The 17,387-nt window shown below is 37.2% G+C and overlaps 1 protein-coding gene across 3 annotated transcripts in view; it reads right to left on the minus strand.

Moving 5' to 3' along the window:
* The window catches only part of DLGAP1 (DLG associated protein 1), a gene marked incomplete at its 5' end in the record, with an annotated part of 591,758 nt that overhangs the window by 371,120 nt on the left and 203,251 nt on the right, over positions 1–17,387 (minus strand). For all 3 annotated transcript variants that reach the window (XM_081149669.1, XM_081149663.1, XM_081149670.1), the window contains one exon: positions 11,394–11,500. The remainder of the gene's footprint in view (positions 1–11,393; positions 11,501–17,387) is intronic.

The raw sequence follows: 17,387 nt of genomic DNA on the forward strand, positions 1-17,387 counted from the left end.
AAAATATTTTATGGGTTGGGTAAGTATGCAGCTGACAGAAAATGTACCACTTACGGTAAATAACACCTCAGCATTCTGTAACTCTTTTGCTGTATAAATATTGTAATAAGCCATCTTGGTCAACTCTTCTATTTTTCCCTAATTATGAAGAAGAGGGTGGGAAATGGTGCATCCTGGAATGAGAGATGTCAGGCACACTGATCCATCATCCCCATCGGCTAATCTGTATCCTCGAAGACACACCGTTCTCCATGACTATAAAGGATGCTGCAGCCTTTCCTGACATATCTGGCTTGTAGGGAGGTGAGCAAGGATAAAAGGGAAGTTGTGGGCTGTTTTAAATTGCCCCTGACCACTCCACCCATCTGGACATCATCTCTGCAATGCTTACTTAGGAGTGTCAGGACTATGGGACTCAGCCTACAGCAATTCCATGAACAAGTGAGATTCCTTGTTCTAGTAACAGTGTAAAAAATTCCATTAACTGTTTCTATTGACTCTATGCAGATGTTAGAGAAACATCTGTCAAAGCTGTTATTCTGAGAATGTGTGCGAACTCTTCTGGCAATAAGTAGACAGTCGGCACAGATGATCCTGAAGAGCCCATCCAACTTTAAAATTTTATGATTTCAAAATTTAAATTATAATACGATTACTAATATCTGGAAGAATTTCAAAAGCAGTAGAAATTGGTGTTTTATGGCTTCTTTTTCCTGGCTTAACATTTTTGCAAATTCTAGATTGCTAATTCCTGAAGCTTGGCAGCTTAAATGATAATTGACTATTTCCAAGTCACTTTGCAATTGCTTTCTTTTAATTGAGGATGAATTGGTACAGCATGTAACATCTGAAAACTAAAGAGGGATGCTTTATACAAGTCATTTTTTCACCAAAATGAGTCACTCGCCACTAAATAATAATTCTACTTTTATACATCAGTCAGTTAATATCCTTGATTAGAACTCAGAGTATAATCATTAAGTACACATTCATTGGCCACCTGTTAGAGCCTAAAATCATGCCTGATATAGACAAGGTTATAAAAATACCTATTAATTGAGTGAATGAACACAGACTCTGAACCATGGTGCCTGGGTTCAAGTTCCTATTCTGCCATTAGGTGTGTGACCATGGGGATATTACTGACATTCTGTGCTTTCTTTGCTCATTGGTAAAGTGGAACTAAAAATAATACCCACTCCATAGGGTCTTATGAGAACAAATGATATATTGCCTGTAAAGTACATGGCATAGAGCCTGTACTTTACATAGTCAAATTTCAATAAAAATTGATAATATTATTTCCACCTCTATTTTCATTCAACCAAGTAAAAACAGTTATCTAGTATGTAAACATTTTGTAATCCTGGGGCAGAAAGGAACTTCCAAGAGAGTCTAGTGTTATACTAATTTCTGGCAAAACAACATTCACTTAAAATTCTACTCTAAAGTACCTTGCATTCAAAATGAAACACGGTAAACAACATAAAATGATGAGCTGTTAAGATAAATAAACCAAGTACATTTATTTGCTCTATGGAATACACTTTGCTAGGTATTATGAGGGATACAAAAGCATGAAAAAGATAATTCCTGTTATCTAGGAGTTTTAAATCTTTTAAATAAAATAAAAAATATAAACAGATAAAGGTAATTGGTGTACTCATTACACATTTGAGTATTTACTAGGTATCTGGCATTGGTAACACAAAGATGGTTCAGATAAAATCTAGAGAGGCAAGTCACACAGCTCTGTGTGTTCCAATAACATTTTGTGAGACTCAATGTGAATTCCTACACAACATGCTACATGACAGGTTCTCAACACCCTAAAGGCTTTGAGGAGAGGCTGTTGGTGTCTGCAGGAGAGACCGAATACTCCCCGAGGAAGGTTACACTAGGGAAGTGTCTAGAAGATTTGTGAGGCAGAGAGATTCAGTAAGACAATCTCAGGTAGAGAGGACAGCACACGCTCTCTGTAAGGGTTCACGGCAGGGTTCATGAAGGGGAAGAGACACAGAGGATACAAGGATCTTCCCAGAGTCTAATCCCTTTAACCCGTTAACCATCTGATCACTTTTCTCCTCATTCCCAGCTTAAAAATCTTGAATAAACTTTTGCCCATTGGGTGAGATCAATGGAACCTCTCCCAATCTAATCATAGTTTACCCAGCTCTATATCCTGGAGTCCAGTCACCTTTGTCTTTTCTATACATGGCCACAGAAGGCACTATGCAACAACAATAGTTCAGGGTTCAGGTTTCGGGGAAAGACTTTTCTACTTAGTTGCTGTGACCTTGGGTAGGTTATTCAAACTCTCTAAAGATAAATTTCTCATTTGCAGTCTAACAATAATAGCGCCTACTCCTTAGCATTGGTTATAGGAATTTAATGAAATAGCACACTTAGCAGAGTGCCTGGCACACAAGGACTCAACAAACACTATTAAAACATACCACAAATGGTATTTGGGGGAGGTTAATCTAAGGATGGGTTGCAAAATGGAATTTTGGAATGAGGTCAGCCTGTGGTGCAAACACTGGGAGGGGTGCTACAGCAGCAGTTGAGGGTGAGGCAGTGAGGGTGATGGTGGACAGAATGTTAGGAAGAGGGAAATTATTTTTTTTAAACCCTCATCCAAGGATACATTTTTATTGATTTCTAGAGAGAGAGAAAGGGGAAGAGAGAAAGAGAGAAATATCGATTTGAGAGAATAATGTCAATCAGCGGCCTCCCGTATAAGCCCTAACTGGCGACTGAACTCACAACAACCTGGGAATACGTCCTCACTGGGATGACACTCCAACCAACTGAGCTACCTGGCCAGGGCAGGGAGAGAGGAAATCTGAAAGCAGCAGGGGGAAAAAACAACCAAGACCTAGTGAGGGGATGGATAAATAGGAAGGGAGTGAGGGAAGGGTCAAAGATGACCCCAAGATTTTGACAATGAGATAATGGTTTTGAGGTTACCATTTTATTATTTTATTTTAAAATCCTCACCTGAGGATATATTATTGATTTTAGAGAGAAAGAGGAAGGGGGAAGGAGAGGTAGAGATAGAGAAACATCAAAGTGAGAAACATCAATCCATTGCCTCCTGAACCCCAATGCAACCTAGGTATGTGCCTTGACTGAGAATCGAACCAGCAACTTTTTTGGTGTACCTGAGGATGCTCTAAACAACTGAGCCACCCAGCAGGAGCTGGTCATTCTATTTTTAGAAAATGGACATGCCAGATAGGTGAGATAGATGACAATTTATAATTTCACAGCTTACACTAAATAAAATAGATGTCGTATTTGAAAGAAATTGCTAAATTTAGAATTATGCTATAACCACCTTAATTCAGTTTGCTAGTCTGAATCCTGAAACTTTCTTTTTAGCCTTCATGACAAAATATCCCTGTTCTCTTGGCCCTTTTGCAACCTTCTAACTGCAGTCAGGCTTCTCTAGGCTTCCTAGTGCTCCCCGTAGAGTCAGTGTCTGTCCTTGTCTAGTTTGCATCACCCAGTTGTAACAAGAATCTTACTAAGTCACTTTAGAGAGAACCTCCCACCTTCCATAACTGATCACTCTTGGTATCTGATCAAATTCTTCATCTTCCACTCTTTGGTATCTGATCACCCTGATTTGCTTTCAGCAAGAATCTTGTTAGGTTTGTTCAAGCAGAATCCCTTCGTACTCTTGGGTAAAATATTTCAAATTTTACCCACTGACCCGCACCCTGCTCCTTGGCCATAAATCCCCACTTGTCCATGGTGTATTTGGAATTGAACCCAGTTGTATGCTGACGTCTCTTTTTTCCTATTGCAATAGTCCTGAATAAATCTGTTTTTAAACGCTTTAACTAGTGTCCAGCTCTGGTTTTCTTTGAACTTCCCAGTTAATTCCTTCTTCCCTTCCTGCCCCCTACTGAGGGTCTTCCCTGGAATTCAATCCATAATTCTTCTTATAACTGTCTCTCTGGGGTTGGAGGTTGAGAGGTAGGGTTTATCTTAATGTTAAAATTCTACTGGAACTCAGGCCCCCAGTTTACCTCCCAAGGAACCTTTCTTCATATTCTAACTATGCACAATTTCCCATACTTAGATATAAGTTTGAGTTAAACATAATGATAATGAAAATAGCAGAAAAGAAGCAATAATTTAAACGTCAAGGATGAGATAAATTATTTAAGCTTTTAATACCAATGCATGTTCTTTACCAATTACTTCTCTTAAATAAAAATGGATCAAGTGTTTGACGCCTTCCTTGTGTCCCTCATAAAATATTTTCTTATCTGTAATGTTTAGAGTTTTAGATCCCCAAAGGAGATGAAAATATATGCCCAATTAAGCCTCACTATAAGTTTCAGTTAGAAACATTTGAGTTTCTTATTACTTAAGACCCAGGAAGTCTTTGATTAGGAAAGCTGCCTTGCCAGGAAACCAATTTTTTTTTTCCCAGGGGATATAATTAAGGAGTGCAATACTGCTGAGAATGTGTGCATGCCAAAGGCAAAACACTCTATTTGTCAACATATATAACATCTTCATGTAGGAAAGAAAGCATCTCAGCCTTTCTACAGTGGATCTTCCATTAATGTGTTTATGCTCATCACCAACACGGCGACTAGCAGCAAATGCAAACAACAACAAGAAGAAAACAATCATGGGAATTGAATAGTGTGACCAGAACCCAAAAACACACTAAAAAGCATCCGCAGAGCATAAGGTCTGATATTTGCACTCTCTTTGTCTGTGATCACCCAGCTAGGGCATTAAAATATTAGATGGGTAATATGGAACTTCATTCAACAAATTCATTCAAATTTACCAAAGGTGGGAGGCTAAGAGATTTCATAGATGATTCGCAGGTTTCTAATTTAAGTAATTGGGTGTGTGGGTAGTGGTGACATAGGTAGGGACAGAGAACAGCAGAGGAGGGAGGAACAGATAGGAGGAGGCATTTATGAGTTTAGTTTTGGAAGTAATAAGTTTAATGTGACTGTGAAACACCAATGGATGTCCTCCTATTTAACACATAGGCCCAAACATGATGAATAATTCATGTCTGAGTTATTATAGGGAATTAATTTAGGTAATAACAAATGATGTCATTCTTGCCTTGCTTTTGCTCTTCAAACATTTAGCAATCATTTAAATCTACTTTTAATTTATGGTTTGAATTGTTTTTTTCTAAGTCTACCTTCATAGGTCATGTAACAACACTCCAACTGGTTAATCTCAAATTGGTAGCATCCTTGTGTAAAAATATAACCTAATAAATTAGATTTAATCTCTAGCTCTCTCCTCCTGATATAAAAGTTTAAATTATTTCTTAAAGACCAACTCTTTGCTTTCTACCTGTAAGACAACCACTGTGGACAGATAATGCAGTAGTCGAGCGGCTCTAATGGCAGACTGTCCGGGTTTGTGCCCTGCTCCACACATACTAGCTCTGTGCTGTTTGGAAAGTTATTTAGCTTTTCCACAGATTCTTCAAGAAGAGTACATTTCAGAATTGATTCATGGCTTAGCACATAATTTTAAAATATTGTACATGAACTTGAAAAGAGTTGGTTTTCTCCAACTGTTAAATGCAGAATCTATATATGACCGGTAAACAACGCCTGTTAGTGTGGTTCGTATCATCTATATCTTCAACAAATTTTTTTGTGAGCTTCCTCTATGATTGAGAAAATACCGTGGAATCTATTACTATGATGATAGATTTGATTATTTCTCCTTGTAGTTGTAAAATGTTTCTTTCATAGGTTATAGTAAGGATTAAGTGAGGTAACTTAGGTGAAATGCTAAAACAATGCCTGGTGAAGGGAGGCAGAATATGCCACCCCAAAATATGCTACTATGGCATAGGGATTATTTTGAGCCAGACACTTGAATAATATCAGGTAAAAGAAAACATACATTAAATAAGTTTGTGTGTTTTTTTCCTGTTAATCTATCTATGTCAATTTAATTCTCCGGGTCAGCAAAAGACCCTAAGAGGGTAAATATAAAAATATGCCTCCCCTACACTGCAATATGCCTAAGTATTTAATACACACTTGCTATCATGTTTTTAATCATAAATAAATACCAACAACCAAAAAAGTCCTCAATATTTGAAGTGCCAGAGGGACGGGCATTGTGTATCACTACAATCATTTTGCCAAATGTGTACCTTATTTGATTTATAATTCGAGATTAAATTGGAATGGTAAATAATTCTGGCACTAATGTTTAAAATGGCATCATCTTTCCCCTAAGCTTAGCTTTTATATATAAATAAGACATTTTAGGTGAAAGGTTCTAGCACATGATGAGAATATAACGAGAATGAAATAAACTCGGCCAACATGCCTTCCCTCCTTTTCTTTTTCTCTTATAATTCTCACCAAAATGCATCTTTTTACTACCTAGTAAACTGTACTTGGGTATTCTTACAGTGTCAACAAATACTCAAAAAAATGTGAGTTGTAATAAACCCGATTATACTATTTTATAAAGAAGTTATTCAATCATACAGCAAAGAATATTTGTGTTTCTTTCAGAGAGTATTTAATAGGTCCTTTCATAAAAAATGACAATTTCAGTTAGAATTGGTCTATGTAGAAATAACTATGCTACTGTGAAGGACTGAGTTGTCTAAGTAAACAATTTCACTACCACCACTACCACCATAAACTGTGTGTGTGTGTGTCTCTCCTTAGGGCTTGAAACAGCCTCATCAGTATGATTTTCATTTTGACAGTGATATGTCTCTGAGACATGACAAATAAATACAACATTCCACAATTAGATTTTAGTTATCTTACAGATGTCTGAAATAATCACGGTACTCAAACAGCACTGGTTGTTCTTAGCTTCTAAATTATTTCTGACATAAAAAATAAGAGTAAAATAGTAAGCTATACCTTAAAACACATTAACTTGCAGAGAACTTATAGAATATTAAAATTTTTAAAATACCAACAGGATTAAATCCTCTGCTAAGATTGATGAAATATTCTCCCAAAGCTTTATCTATTCCTGTTAAATAAGCAGCTCTGAATTTCTGCTGAGAGAGTGCTGGGGTTAATCAAGAACAAAGTGACAATTCAACCTCAAAAACAAATAAAAGGAGCAGGAAAAATTCATCATTTGCATGGATTCTGTAGCAAATGAATCATCTATTGACGAAAATTTGATTTCTTTTGCCTGTGGGTATAAGGCTGCATCAGGCAAACTGGCTATAAAAATAGGCTTTTAGAGGACAAGAGAGAAAGGAATACCTTTGAACTTACTAAAATCAGATGTAAAGAGTATATGAATATTTATTCAGGCTAAACCTTTGTCTTAAAGAATCTTTATTTTAATTTCAGCCAAAACTGTGTCTAGATAGCAAACCAGAAGACAAAATACAATTTGCAAACTTTATGCTTTGACACCAAGAGTTGCTCTTGAAAAAAAGGGCCTTGCTTGTTCTGTGTAATCATTGGCAGTGTACAGAACCAAATATCCTGTATAGATGAAAAAGTATGCTCAATTTTCCCATTAGTTTTGTAAATCTCAAATATTTAAATTTGGGATACATTTCCTAAACTGTGTTCCTCTTTTCAAGTCTAAAATAAAGATTTCTTAGCCTTACAGAATTATATTGGAGCATAAGAATACCATCTCTATTAACTTCTAAAACCAAGTTTTGCGCTCTCGTCAGCTTAGAGGCCCGCACAGGTCTTTACAACTAAATATGTTCAGCATTTAAGCATGTATGCTAGCTATTTTTTAGATTATCTCTGGCCTTTAAGGCAACCTTGCAGGTAATGCTAACACTGTCCCCATTTTACAGATAAAGATACTAAGGTACATAGAGCAGTTCAGTAAATTCTCCAAGCTCATGCTGTTAATAAGTGAGAGTTAGATTTTGAACTCAGTTTTTTTTTGTATTCAAAACCCTGTTCTTTCAACTTGATTGTCAAATATGTGCCATTACTCGATTGATTCACACACACACACACACACACACACACACACACACTTTTGTGCCTGATTTTAAGTAGCATTTTATATGACATGTATCCTGAGATTGCAAGATAAGGCAATGAATGAATCCCACAGGGCATTTATCCTAAATTCTTCTCTTTTTTAATGGAGGTAACTGAGGCCTAATGAACCAGCCAAGAACATACATCAAAGTAACAACAGCACTGGAAGTAGGACTATTCCTTTAAGCTTACCATTAGGAATGCTGTAACATGACATGAAAACTGTAATGTCCTACTGTTTAAAGTGTTATGAAATATTTTTAAAGATAAATTTTCAAGATTCATGTTGTCATCCATTGTTATTATTTATGCTAAGATATACATATAATAAGGTTTTTCAAGGGTGCATTTTGAAGTTGATGCTACTACAGAACACATAACAGAAAAAAATATGGGGAACTTGGTTTAGAAAAATACAAAATAAATTTCACACTGAGCTTTAAAAGTAGGCATTGAGCCCAATTTCTAGAATAAATCAAAGAGTAGGCAGAAAACAGACAGCAGGAACGGTTATTTTAGCAAGAAAACTAAGATAAATTTACCAAGCCAATCGCGGGATGATGCATGCAGATAAAAGATACAGAGAGGAAATGTGCAACATCTGAATGCAAGGAGGCAAAAACCAGAAAGCACAATTGTCCTAAACATGAACAAACATTCAAATTATGCTGCAGCTGCAGAACTGAAACTCAAGGAAGAGACATTTGCAAAGGAATTTATTAAATACATGTGATTTTCTGGTTTCACATACCCAGTGGCTCTTTTATAAAGTAAAATGTACAATTTGTCTTGATATAAATGACATTTCCCCCATTGTACTCAATCAAATAGCAGAAATTCCTTTATGAAAGACTCTGCTTATTAAAGAGCACAATACTACTGATAACCAGACACTGAGGCTCTGAATCACAGAGTTATTCCAACTAATAAAATGTCTTATATATTGAGTATGGTCTTATACAATAGGGAGGCTTTCATGTGAAGGAAATTAGTTTTTCCTTAATGCATATATGCCAGAGCAGTTTCTTTGTAAGAAGTTACGTTTCTTGTTGAAATCAATCCTTGGCTGCCAACCTGTCCATCTGTCCTCCTGTTCTCTCTCCTGTCCCTGCCCCCTTCCAATTATCCAACACGTATTTATACATCAAAAGTCTATAACACATCAGGACATATAAAATGTATCTAACAACTTATTGTTGGGGATTTTATGATATTGAGATGGTATCTGAGCAGAAGACTCAGACCCTGACCTTAAACTAGTACACCTCCCACAATGGGGAAGTTGGCAAGTAAGCCCTCCTATTGCCATCAGTCTTTGACTCAAACTGCAATGTAGAACTTGTAGCACCAACCTGGGTCATTTGTTTTACTTAGTGATTCTCAAAGTAGGATCTCAGCACCGGCCAGATCAGCATTACTCAGGAACTTGTTAGAAGTGCAAATTCTTGAGCCTCATTCCAGACCAATCAATTTTTGAGAACCAAAATACATCAAAATCACTTGGAAGACTTGAAACAAATCACAGAACTTGCATTACTAGACAGTGGCCCAGACCACCGGTAAGAAAAGTCAGAAATAAGTCAGAAAACTTATGAGTGGCAGGTTTTAAATGTTTGTTAAGAAGTTTGGGACAATGATGAATTGGTAAATCAGAGAATATTTTCTGAACAAAAAGCAGACATGACCAGAACTTTTATTTAGCAAGACTTTAGAGGTGATCGCGTTGTTTAGGTGAGAAGGTACAGCTGTTTATTCTTTCTTTGATAATTCGGGAAATTGTTGCCTCAAATGAACTGGGACTGCTCACTCGGTTTCGATTCTGTGCTCAGGATGTGGTTTGTTCTGAGATGCTCTCTACTGTCAGCGATTCTCTTCATCCCACAGTTTGATCCTGTCTCCTTACAGAGTTCGTCTGATTACATTCCTCCTCTGAACAGATGATCTTCTAGGTCACAACACAAAGGAAGCCCTTACCTGACTTTATTTTAATCTTATGTCAAACCTTATTATAATCCTTATGTCAAAAACGAAAACAACAACCCTGATTCACTTTAACGTGTTAAATCCACTGTGCTGACTGACCATCCCTGTGACATTATGATCTGACATGCAAATTTAAGTCACTCATTTCACACAAATGATGACACTGCTAGCTGGGTTAACGATAGGAAAGATCATTATAAGTTTGTGTATCCACAGACATCTTTTGTATGTAAAACAATATACAGTGAATAAGTATAGGTATGGTAAGACGTTATATTATCCGTAGGTATTCCAACATTCTGTTCATACTTCAAATCATATTATATAATGACTCAAATATGCACATGGACCAAGACATACTTCTCAGTCGGAAATGTAAAATTAATTGATGAAGAAATGAGTTTTCAAACAGAGTTCACTCTGGTTCTACAACATTTGGAGATCACTCTTTAATGACTTTACAACACAAATCACTTCCTTCTTGGAGGTCGTTCATTGAGGAGGAATATGTAATTTGTTTTACGATTTAAAATAAAGTGGAAGGAACTATGACAGATGCCTCTGGCTTGCCGCATCACGCCCCCTTGGCCCACCTCTGATTTCAACCACAGCTCACAAACGGACCATTCTGTGCCAACCCGGTTCTCCTGGCCTTTACAGTGTTTGCCTTCAGTGACAACTGAGTGTCTTTCTGCTTTTCTACCTCATGTGGTGCCAGCATAGCCCAGAAGGCGGTGTTGTTAATGCCCCTGGGAGCAATCCACAACCAAGAGGGAAAAGCCACCTAAACAACGATGCTAGTTTACTGAAATACTCAGCAATATCAATCCCTCCAGCTGACTCCACACATGTAGCATTCCTGATTCGTACTTCATTAAGACCCTTCTTTTTTTCCTTCCCAAAGCTACATAATGAAATAAAAGGAGTGCAGATCATAGTATTGCCTCCAGCGTTTCCACTGCCCTTCTTAGCACATGTAGATCACACTGAGCATGTTTGGGCTGATAAATTAACAATGTACAACACTCTAAGAAAAAAAATAAAAGCTGATACTATGCCATCTATTTTCATAAATCCCTGCTTAACCTCAAGTACAACAGTTTGGTCCGTAGTCATGAAAATGTATTTGCCTGCTCGGCCAACACAGATTCACTACAAAGAGGAAGGTCAAACACATAAAGCACATCTCATCCAGAATCTGTACAGACAGCTAGGGAGTTAAACACCACAGTCTTTAAGTTCAGCTGCCTGTTCATGTGTCTGGAGTTACAAGCCAGAAATATTTATATTCAAATATACCATGCTATCAAAAAAAAAAGAAAGAAAGAAATTGTTTCATGTAAGATGGCTGAAGAGAAAGCTGTAGGGATGTGTTATTTAAAGAAAAGGAGGCAGTTTTACCTTTGAATATCAATTCTCCATTTTTCTGGCTTCTAAGGCAGGAAAAGATCCAAACTTGGCAGTTTTTTTAACCCGTTATCACTCCGAGCATGTGATGCGCCACTGTTCTGAAACAACAAAATGCAGTAATTAGATGCAATAACCAGCCTGAAACAAAAAGATACCTCATAAGGTATTTTGAAGAAGAATTTTAAATGATGTGAGGAGGGAGTTTCGTAGAAAATTCACATGGCAGGTTCTTGGATGATGAAAACACTGTATTTTTATGCCTTTCAAGAAATAAAATCAACCATAAAAATGTCACTATAATAAATAGGCTTGGTATTCTACAATCTACTTTTCTACTCTAAACAATTATCCTCTTTAAAAAGCAATAAAATGCAAGCATCAATCACTTGATTTTGTAAGCTGTATGTGTTTACTCCGTGTGTTGTTTTAGCAGCACTGCAACTAAGCAGCTGTGACTGAAAACAGAGGTAAAAAATATGGTTCTTTCTAGGGTGGTTCATCTGACATCACGAGAGGACAACAAACGTGGCATAACCTTCCCAAGGGCACCCCTAGTGGCCTGCTGTTGCCCCTGGCAAACCATTACCCCTAATTATGGACGCTGCCTTCTCAGGAAGGCGATAAAACGGGGCTTCTAACTGGGCCCAAAAGCACGGGAGAGGTACACATCCTCACATCACTTGCTTTATGCTGAACTAGGACTATCCTTTCGGAAAGGTCACACAGGAAAGGACTTGGGTCGCTCACAAAAATGATCCGGTGTTGAAAGGGTAGGAATTAACAGAGTTCTGCTGCTCTTCTCATTTAAGCAATATGCTTTACGCTGAAAATGGTGACAGAGAAAGAAAAAGCCCAATCCAGGTTTCTTTTTGGTGAACCCTTCCTTACTCATCAGTAAGCCCATGGGAGAGACGGTTGGTAGGATGTACATGTATCGAGAAGAGAAATAAAAATGGTCGGGTAAGTTTTATGTAGTGTTCCCACTGTTCTGGTAAGAATGACTTACATACACATGATTTATTAAATACAAATTGCATAGTTCTGGTGATTCCGATTAAAACTTAAATATTCTGACACAGGGTGTCCCAAAAACATGCATACACAATTTAACAGCTGATCTCAATTGATGTTTCTTTTTTTTCAACCAGACTAAGCTTTGGACAAAGGCAATTCATCCTAAAACACTACTGGAAGTTTAAAAATACAGTTGGAGTACAAACACTACTTTTATAATTATTTAACAGCTGACAACTCACTTAATTTTCACTCCTTTTCAGGTTTAACTGATTTGAAATAATGGGTGAAGCCAGACTAAGCTTTGAACAAAGGAACTTTATCCCCTAGACTTTTTAATGGGGATATACAAAAGATAAAGTCTATGGTACAGAACCGGCAACATTTGACGAATTGAGGGCGTACAAATACCGAATGAAATGATTCTTGATGTTTGAGATTCTGTTGCTTTGCGTCATCAGCAGTTATCAGTTGGAAAACAGGTGTTGACAAAAAATTATTCATTTCTGTAAATTCCTTTAAATTTAAAAAATGAACTGTATATTAATAAACACTGACTTTATAATCATTCCAATTGTGTATACATTTTTTGAGACACCCTAGATTTACACTGTACAATATAAACATGAAGAGTAAAATTCATGCTAATAATTTAAACTTTTGTTTTTTCTTTGTTTAGAACTACATTAAATAGTAAATAAAAAACATTATAAGTTGAGAGAGAAACGGCAGAAGAAAGAAAACAGTCTTATATTTTAATACATTTAATAAAACTTTTGCCCTGCTTTTGGAACAAGCAACCTGCATTTTCATTATGCCCTGGGCCCGCTAATTACGCGGACACTAACCTTCACCTCGCCGTAATGAACTGGCACAAACTCTAGCAAGCGCTTCAAGCATCACCTTACAGCTTAAGCATCGTATACAGGGTCTTGGAATTGGACTATCGACTTCTGAAGATCCTAATATAACTGCAAACTAAATTAATCCATTCTCTGTTCTCCTCACATGTCCTAATGTCTTCTCCTTTTTGAACATCTGACCAAAGTTCCTTTTTCGAGCCAACCAATCTCAGAAGTCCCTCTGCTTTTTATTTAATTTAATTTCTAATTTAATTTAATATTCATCTTCCATTTCAGACTCCACTGCCTTCAAGGTCAAATCCTCAGTCAGGGAAGAAAGTCAGTAATGAAAGCAGTTTTCTCTAAGGTGTGACTAATGGAGACACCTCACCCTTCTGAGGGATATTTATATTTTAAAGCAGCACTTATTTGCTAAGTCTAAATAACGGTAATGTGTAACAAACAACAATTCTAAGGGAGGAAACTTTCTGCTAAGAAGTCCCTTCTACCCTAATCTGCTTGAAAGAATCGACTGTGGCTATTCTGAACATCTGCATGTGCTTTTTTAAAAATGAGGTAATATGTGCTCAGATATAATGAAAACTTTTCCAATCAACGGAAAAAGGCTTCACAATCATGAAATATATGTTTATTTCATGGCTCTTTAAAGCTCACCCAAAACAAAGCACCTTTTAAAATGTGTAGTGCTTGTTGGGAACTCAGCCTCCACTTAATTGCCTTTGTTTATCTGACCTGTGTTCTTTCCTTTTACATCCTGTCCGTTATCCCAGTCCATCTGCGGCAGCTTTGCAGCTTCTGTCTGGCTAAAGAACTCTCTGTGCTGAAATTATGAGGTCCTGCCCCACACGCCAACTCACTTCTTTACAGACAGGATGGTTCGGGGCTCCCAGGTGAACAGCACTGTGATGTCACAGCTGTGCCATCAAAAAGATGGACAATCGATTGACAACTTTTAGAGCACTACTTAGCAATACCTTTTAATCCATGTGGCAGGAGACTAAAAGACTTTTCCCTTGGGCACATTTCTCGGTTAAAAGGGAGGTTCTGCCCTGGCCAGGTGGCTCAGTTGTTGGAGCATTGTTCTGTACGCCAAAAGGTTGTGGGTTCGATTCCCGGTCAGGGCACATATCCATCCAGGTTGCAGGTTCGACCCCCCAGTTGGGGTTTGTGGGAGGCAGCCACTCGATGTTTCTCTCTCACATCTCTCTCTCTCTCTGTCAAAATCAATAAAAACATATCACTGAGGATTAAGAAGAAAAAAAAAGGAAGGTTCATCACCCAAGATTATTAAATAGGATATTTTATTATTTTGTATTCAATTGGATAGTTATTGTCACTGACTTAAGTGGGATTCCTCAACATCTTGTATTTATTTGCACAGCCTTTTTCTCTGAAATCTCAAAGTTTAATATATTTACAAATAGTTTTCAAAAAACAACCACCACCACCCACTGGAGTATTATAATCTACTTGCCCTAATGAATTCCCATTGTTTTTCTTCATTCAAAGGACTTACAGTCTTTCCACATCTCTTTTAATCTCCTCCCCCAAATAAACTTAATGGATCATAATGAGAACAGCTCCATTTAGTGAGGGCTTACCATATGCCAGGCATTGCTCTAAGCACACTACACAGATTGCTCTTATTATTACCATTTTACAGGTGAGAAGACCTAGATGCAGAGATGTTAAGAAAATGACTGGATTATTAATGCTGGCAAGTGGAGGTGCCACAATATAGACCTAGGCGCTCTGGTCTCAGCCATGTGCTCACCTATTTCACCTTTCAGTGTTTGCCTCAAGCCAAACACACAGATTTATTTTCATGAACTCATTTTCACTCACCTATCTAATTCCTTTATATTAGCCTGGCTGTAAGGCTTTCAAAGCTTATCATGTCCCAGGAACTTTAAATAAATTACTTCCTTTAGAAATTATCATTATCCTAATTTACAGGTGCTAAAATTGAGGCACAGAGAGATTAAATTACTTGGCCGAGCTCTCAGAAAATTTTGGACCCAGGATTTAAATCCAGTTATTTTTGTCATTATGCTATGTCTGACTCTTCTGCCTCAGATTTAGCTTTCCTTATTCTTAAAAATCAACTTGCCATGCCAAAGTATAGAAAGGCTCTTTAAAATTTTTTAAGTTGCTAATTAGTTTGTTAGAGCCAAATTTTTAGTAGTCCAAGACCAATGTCTTAGTTCCAAGCCTGGACAGGCCCAGCTGGCAACACTGGTGTCATGGCCACAAACTGTAAGTTTGTTTCCAGACAACCGCTTCCCAAATGCATGCTGCTAATCATGAACCAGTGACTTACGCACTTTTAAACATGGGCTGGACTTTATCACTCATCAAATCTAATTCTTTCATTTCATAGATAAGAAAGGCACAGAGACATTAGGTGGCATACCTGAGATCACACAGCAAATTAGTAGCAGAGCTGGGACACTAATTTAGATTTCTTTATACTAAATCTGGGGTCTTCATCCCATACAACAAAGGCAGCCTGTACTGGCTATTTTTTCCATGGTGTCTTAAAAAAATGTACCGATACATTCAACAAATATTGAGTGGTTACTATGTGCCAGAGACTGTTTTAGGTGCTATGGTTAGGGTAGCAAATAAACAAATTCCTGCCCTACGGAGCTTTACAACCTGGTATTGTAATGGTAAAATGTACTGAATTTTTAAATGATAAAATGTTATATGAATTTAATTACTTTGCATTTAATCACTGACAGAACTGGCTTGAAATATGGATAATCCAAAGTTACAATGTCTCATAGACAGAAGAGCTAATTATTATATTTACTATTTTGTACATATAATCAAAGCCAGGTCATTACACATAAATAGGGGTGGTGGTAGTTTTGTGGTAGCAACGGAAAGATGGAGGAGGTAAGGTCCCTCCTTTCAAGGAGCCTAAGAATGAAGTATGAGTCTTGCCAATTAGAGAAAAACATTTTACCCTCAAATTACACTCCTTTAAGCAAATTCCACAGCATTTTAAGATTATCTTTTACTTCATGACAATTAAAAATCATTCTCTATTGCTGCTGAGATTTACAGGTATAATTAAGTGAATAGTCTGAAACCCCAAAGCCCCAGTTAAATGTTCTGAAGTTGATCTATTTAAAGTTTTTAAAAATTATACATACCTTATTTTGCATCAACTTGTCCAGGAGCAGAGGAATAACAGTAATAAAATGTAAATTTGCCTCTAAATCAATATACAATGTTTTCCTCTTGCCAATAATTATTATAATAAACTGACAAAATTGAGCTTGCGGTCACAAAGGCTGGCTGCATTTGCTTTCAGCCTGAATAGAAACAGCTGCCCTAAAGCTAGTTCATCATGGAAAACAAAAAGCAGAGCAGTTCAAAGTACTGTCCCGAGCAATGTCAATATACACCACTATCTGCAACAACCAGGGTTCTAAAAAATACACGTTATATTTTGTGCTGATCACAAACTATGCTTTAGTGTCTTTCAAGATAGTGAATTCTTCAGTCTGACTCAGCCAGCTAATAAATACATTGAGTAGATACGGTGGACATCATACCCCCTGAAGACTGTACAGCTGAGGAACAACACTAAACATCTTGACTAAGTCTTGCAATAGGAAGACACGAGAAGACGTGAGAAGCTGGACATAATTTAGTGTTATACACTCATAACCACTACACTTAAAGTTTGCATATAAGTGCTCAACCACTGAAGATACATCTTCTAATATACATGTACCCACTATTCAGAAGTGTACTTTCATGTACTATAAATTCCTTATTCACTACTTTTGAGGGATAAATATACAAGAATTCACATTCAGAAAATATCTTGAATGGTGACTGTTGGAGAAAAATCTAAATGGTTAGCAACTATAGTTGAACTTGTATGGTTCATATGTTCATTCCTCACTGTGCCTTTAGAAGACCCAGTGAGGGAAACCTGTCTCAGGTGGCAGGGTTAGCTAACCTACATGAAAGCATGCTGTAAACTGTAGAGTGCTCCCAAAATGTAATTTGCTGCAACAATTTCTTTGGTTTCCTTATGGTTCACATTGGGCAGAAGATTCGGTAGAAGTAAATTGTGCACATACTTCCA

The sequence above is a fragment of the Miniopterus schreibersii genome (genome assembly GCF_964146895.1).
Source record: "Miniopterus schreibersii genome assembly, chromosome: 10".
In the NCBI taxonomy this organism is placed as follows: Eukaryota; Metazoa; Chordata; class Mammalia; order Chiroptera; family Miniopteridae; genus Miniopterus; species Miniopterus schreibersii.